General features: G+C 41.8%; 1 long non-coding RNA gene across 1 annotated transcript in view; it reads left to right on the top strand.

Annotated features, from left to right (window-relative positions):
* The first annotated feature begins 750 nt into the window (after nucleotides 1–750).
* LOC146801679 (uncharacterized) overlaps nucleotides 751–6,000 on the top strand; it is a 29,087-nt gene continuing 23,837 nt past the window's right edge. Inside the window, exon 1 of the long non-coding RNA XR_014967641.1 lies at nucleotides 751–887. This is a non-coding gene — a long non-coding RNA (uncharacterized LOC146801679). The remainder of the gene's footprint in view (nucleotides 888–6,000) is intronic.

The following is a 6,000-nucleotide window of genomic DNA, read 5'->3' as shown; positions in this document are numbered from 1 at the left end:
GTATCCACAACTCTCTGTCGCGCTATCATTGACACCCACCCACGTTCTGAAATCACCCGACTACAAGAGGCAACTCAGTTTGCAGTATGGGCTTTTGATATATCCCATGAAGAACAAAAATACAGAAATACAGTACTTAGGTGAATAAAACGCTCTTAGGAAATAGGGACATGTACACAGTTCAACGTGAAGTAAAATGTGTGAAATTAAACAGTGAATGAATCATTGACGTGGATTGCTTGAAGGTTTGATTTACTCATTGTTAAGAAAGAAATCATTGTGTTTGCTTGCAAAGTTAAAGATCAGAAAGATACTGCCTGGTTGGGGCCCAGTTTAAAGTCGTTTTTGCTGCGCACCCACCGCATATAGAGCCTTGACTCACTACATTCACAATCATATAATTTCAATATTCTGTACCGCACTCTCACTGGCAGCAAAGCCAGACATCCCATTAGTGTTGTTTAAAGAGGGCTGCAACTGTCTCGCACAGTTTACACAGCACAAATAACCTGCCAAAAAGCAGTTAATCAGGATCAAGAGTCCCGGTGCCCTAAAATGAGTGCCAGAAGGGTCCATCGGCAACCATAGTAAAATACATCATCCTGTTTGGCAATGTACCATACAACTGCTGACTAGTTTTACTACCATAGTATGTGGCTTAATTGACAGAGAATATGCTTATGCAAAAATATCAAACCATTAAACAAACAGGTCTGAGGATATAAAAGTGGCATTAAAGTATTGAAGAGCAATCCACATCCAGAATCTGACAGACTGAATTGAGGAGACTGCCCTAACCATGGCTCAGAAGGTGTTCTATGGCCTGGCTCTGGTCCTTATTATTGGAGTCATGCTTTTGAATGTACAGCCTGCTGAATCTGCCGAAGGTAATGTATAATCAATTTATCCACATTATGTAGTTCAGCCAACTTGAAAATAAGTGTTATCAAGAGAAAACTGTAAGCTGGCCCATAACTTCTGGGGGAAAAAGTGAACACTAAGGTGATAAGGGAGTATCACAGAATACGATTTTGGTTTTATTCTCACATAATGTATTCCTTCATTTTGTCCATGTGGCTCATGGGTACTTTCTTGTTAGCTGAGAGTCAAAAGGTGTTTATTCCAAGGTAGCTCACATCTGGAGGGTCTTTGAAAGAGTCAGAAAAATAAAACTATGTTCAGGGAAGTTCTGGCAAAATACAATACCATTTAAACACTCTAATAAATGATTTACGCTAATAGCTCTGTCATGTTCCAAAAATAAAATCTATATCATGACCTTATTGTGACATAGACTGTATGACCTTTTTTAAAAACTCTCAGTTTTTCATTCTTAAAAGTGATTTAAATTGGGCAATTATAGATGGCAACTAGAGTTGTGAAATGTTGGGTTAAAATTCAAAGTGTGAAATTCAGAAAAGGCAGTTGTAGGTGCACAGCAGATGCATGCCCTCAAGTGTGGTGAAATACGACGCAGTGTACTGGGGTTTGAATAGGCATCCGAATAGCAGAAGTGGAGGTAATGAGGCAACACAAACTATGCGGTTCACTCTTTCAAACCTTATGAGATGATCTGTCATGATCAGTGTATGTGTTTATGGTACTCGCAGAGCACGAACGTGGTCAAAAAGCAGCAGAGTGCTCTACTAGGTCAAAGGCAAAGATATAATAGCCAAGTGATTGGAGAGGGGCTGGTATGGAGGGAGACTATTAGTGCCCCACGATCAATGGGTCTGACTCCATCCCGTGACTGCAACTAGGTACAGAACACTATCTCCCTGAGTTGTGTAACGGCATTGCTGTTATTTATTCCTTCATGTTTAATCTCTCTATGCTGACGGTTAAGGCTGGTCTTCACAAAACCACCTCCGGTGGAGGCCGTACCCACCAATTTGAGTGAAAGACATATAACTTTAAACATGAGCTTTCTCTGAAAACAGATTCCCCTTTACCTAAAAATATACTCCAATAAATTATAGCTGAAGGCAGAGAATGCCCTCTCTAGTCTTCAAAATTGTATTATTCTTATTTTAAATGGATGAAGTGGTAAAGAGAATGGAAGTGCTGGGGAAACAGATGAGGAAAGAGAATGATACCATTACCCAGTACCAAACAATGTGACTAGGTCCATTGTTTTGCTCATTTCCTGTAATCTGCTCCATATGAAATGCAGTAAATTCCACAGCTCCAGTTCTCTCAACATGGCGTGAATGGGTGCCACATGTGTGCTCCATCAATCTTAAAGGATGCTGGCTCTCTAGCTCATTGTGGAACCTCAGTGGTGAAGCAATAATAGAGCTGTAGTGTCAAAAGGCTCCTGCTCTGTCAGCTGAAGCAGGTACAGTGAGGCTGCTGCTGGGGTGTGCTGGGCTGACAGACAGAGGCTCTAATACCACCAGCACTTGTCAGAACAGGACAGCAAGAAAGGGTTCACAGGCAGCGGTTACTTAAGACACAGATTTTTCTTGAGGGTTGTAGTCCACAGGTGTATTCATTGTGCAGGCAATCTACCTTATAAGGACTGAAACCCCACAGAGTTTTTCATCTTTCAAGGAAAGGAGATGTGGGGTAGAGTGAATCCAATATCCAATATCCAAACAAGCTTTATTCGACAGATTATGTCATAAAAGCACATACAAAAAAACAAATAAAAACATAAGTGATAACAATAAAACATATGCAACAGTGTAGAATAAAGCCTGAGCGGCCAAACAACATCACCATGGAAGAAAATTATCTATTCAGCTCTAAAAAACCATTAAAATCTTAAATAATAAAACTTGATTAAAAAGGAGAGAAATTCCTATTTTACAAATTACAGAGCGTATTTAATATTGACAGGCTCTTGAGTTATTTTGGCTCTTTAATAGTAACTAGATTATGTACAGGTAATCACTACCTTATTTAGCCTTAGCGAGACGTAGGGAGTTTGCTCTTTTAGCCCATGACCACCCCAAGAATTTTGCCATTGCTATGGCCAACGTTGGTGATGTATCAATTCAAAGGATTCGTCCAGCTTCACTAGCTCTTCTTGTGCCTAGGAGCATACAAATTGGTGTCAGCCAAGCCCGGCGTGGAGCATCATAACCAGCGCAAACAAACAATAAATGTGCCAGTGAATCATTACTAAGCTGGCATACCGGGCATATTTCATCAATAGGTTTATCCCATTTGGTAGTAAATGTTCTTATTGGCAGTATGCTCACTCTAAACTGGATATATAATTTCCGGTCGAGCGGCTTTGTAATTTGGTCCCAATAAATCTCCAAACTGGGTGTTGATTTACTTACCAGGAAATGGCCAGTTAACGTGGACAAATCGCTGGTTCTGTGTATATTAAGCTGAACCTTTTTCCAATATTTCGCCTTCAGGGTTTTTTGGGTGGGAAAATATGCATTTATCGGGTCCTTCCACAATGAAATCATACCAATACTTGCTATACGCTCTCTCACCGCCCATAGCCATTTTATTCAATGAGAGGTATCTGCCTTTATTACATCAAGAAACCCATGTGCATACACTTCAAGTTCGGGAGTAGTCCATAGCCTTTGTCAATACAAAAGGGGACATAATTTGGCTATATCTGCAATAGGTTTCCTCCCAAGATCATACAGTAACGGACAAGTTGGGGTACTCTGTGGTAGCCTGGTGATTTTCCTCAAAAATCTATTTTCCGATATTGAAAGCATAGAAAGGTTCTCGCACCCCCATAGCTCTGAACCATAGAGGGCTAAGCTAATAACTTTCAAGTTATAAATCTCAAGTGCCCGGCTAATTGGCTTTGAGTATGAGGTATTATGTTCCTTATGCAACACCCCAACAATTGCCTGTGCTTAAGAGATGCCAAATCAATCTGATTGTTCCATTTCAGATCGTCCTGGATATTAACCCCCAAATACGTAAACTCTTTGACATGCTCTAGCGGCCGATCATTCATTAAAATACCCCCTTTATAGGCCCTATGCGGATTAAAAGCCATTACTTTCGTTTTCGACACATTGACCTCCAAGCCTCGCTTCATGCAGAACTCCTCAAAGATTGTAAGAGCTCTTTGGAGACCACCTGTGGTCTTGGAGATAATCAATGTGCATTAGTATGGGGATTTTTTATTCTGCTAGAGTTGGGGCATCCATAGGGACTGATCTCAAACACGATACTATTCCATTGATGAATAGAGAAAATAGCATCGGCGCCATCACACATCCCTGGCGCACTCCTCTTTCTACCGGGAAGGATTCGGTGACCGTCCTCAATGCCCCATCTAATTTTTGCATTGTTGTCCTACTCCTCGTGCACTCTCATAGTGAGTGTAAGTAGATCCAGTGGCATCGCCATTTCTTGTAAAGTACCCCATAATTGGGTTCGAGGCACGAGGTCAAACGCTGATTTGAGAGCAACGAAAGCGGCATACAGACTACCCTTGCCCAGCGTCACCCTCTTCCAGTAGAGCAAGGTAAACCTAAACACTTGATCAATGGTGCTTATAAATGCCCTGAACCCAGCTTGCAGTAGCGATAAAACCTTAAACTCATCAATCCACTCTTGTATTTTACTAAGCACTAGTCGCCCCATTACCTTCTGTAGACAATCAATTAAACTAATGGGGCTATAGTTCCCTGGGCATGATTTGTCCCCTTTTTTTAAAAACCAGACTAATTTCTGCTCCTTTCCAGGATGCTGGGACTGGAGCTCCCTGGGCGATGGCATTAGTCAACAACAGGATATATCAGCACCATCTTTCCTTATCATGGAGGAATAGGTCTCCTGGGATACCGTCGGGGCCTGGCGCCTTTCCTGCAGTTATGGAGATTATTGCCGCTTCAACCTCCACCCTACTAAAGGCCTTATCCTGATAAAGTAACCTGGCAATATCACCCTCAACTTCAACTACACGTGCGGATATTGGGGTTTGAAGTGGTTCACCCAGTACGTCTGCAAAACATGATTTTGGGACTGACCGGACTGCCCTCCTCTATCCCATTTGTAAACATTCCAAAACTGTTTGGGATTTTTCATTGCACAGGCCTCCCTCAGTTCCTGCCATCTTTTATCGTCCCATATTCTCTTTGCCTTTGTTTGGGTGGCCCTGTAGATATACCTGGCGCTTCGAACAGCTAGTGGCTCAACTACTTTAATGGCAGCCCCCAAAGCTACTCGTGCTTCTCGACACTCTTTATTAAACTAATGCCCATCTTTCCTATTTGTGGCATTTTTATTTCTACCCTACTTGAAGAAATGAGTACGCAAGTGGGTAAAAAAATTGTTGTGAATGTGAGTTGATTGCTCCAGGGCCAAAGACTTTACTACACAGACCTCTAGCTCGCTTATGGCTTCATCCATACCATTTTTGGTGCTTTCCAGCAGTTCAGGCATCTCAATTATTTTTACCCATTTAAGGTGTCTCATATCGTTAGATAAAATAACTTCACTTGGAGAGTGGAGTGAATCATACTAGCGCTGCAGCAGTGGCATGCTGATTGTGCACCCGGCAGGGCCAGCACTTCTCACCACGAAAAACAGCATCTACCTTCATGACTATCTCACTCTAAATTTGTTTTGTTATTTACTCCTCCTTCTCAATTTTTCGACAACTCAAACCTCATGTTTTTGTGTGTCAGTTTCATTTTCTCTCTTTATCCGTTCTCTGAAACTATACGCCAACTCATTCATTCTGTCTTCTCCTAAAACCCCTCTGTCAATTATCTTCCATTCATTTGGTGTGCATGTCATGTCCCATGTGTGATTATCTCCTGCAGTCCTACCTTTGAGCATGAGGCAACTTTGATACTGTCACTCTCACTCTCCTCATCTGAAAATTAACATTATACAATGATACAGCCTGCTCTGGCATGTGGGGTGGGTCCATTATACCTGCTTTATTGAATGCCTCAGTGAGTTCAACCCCACCCTTCTTTTCCATTGGTGGCACCCCACCGTGTCCGCTTTTATAGTTATCCTTTGGGGGGCAATGAGGATTATTCACATTTGGATCAACCTAAA

This window comes from Triturus cristatus, chromosome 8 (assembly GCF_964204655.1).
Source record: "Triturus cristatus chromosome 8, aTriCri1.1, whole genome shotgun sequence".
Lineage (NCBI taxonomy): Eukaryota > Metazoa > Chordata > Amphibia > Caudata > Salamandridae > Triturus > Triturus cristatus.
Note: the sequence above shows the minus strand (reverse complement) of the source record. Positions and strands in the feature narration are given on the sequence as shown.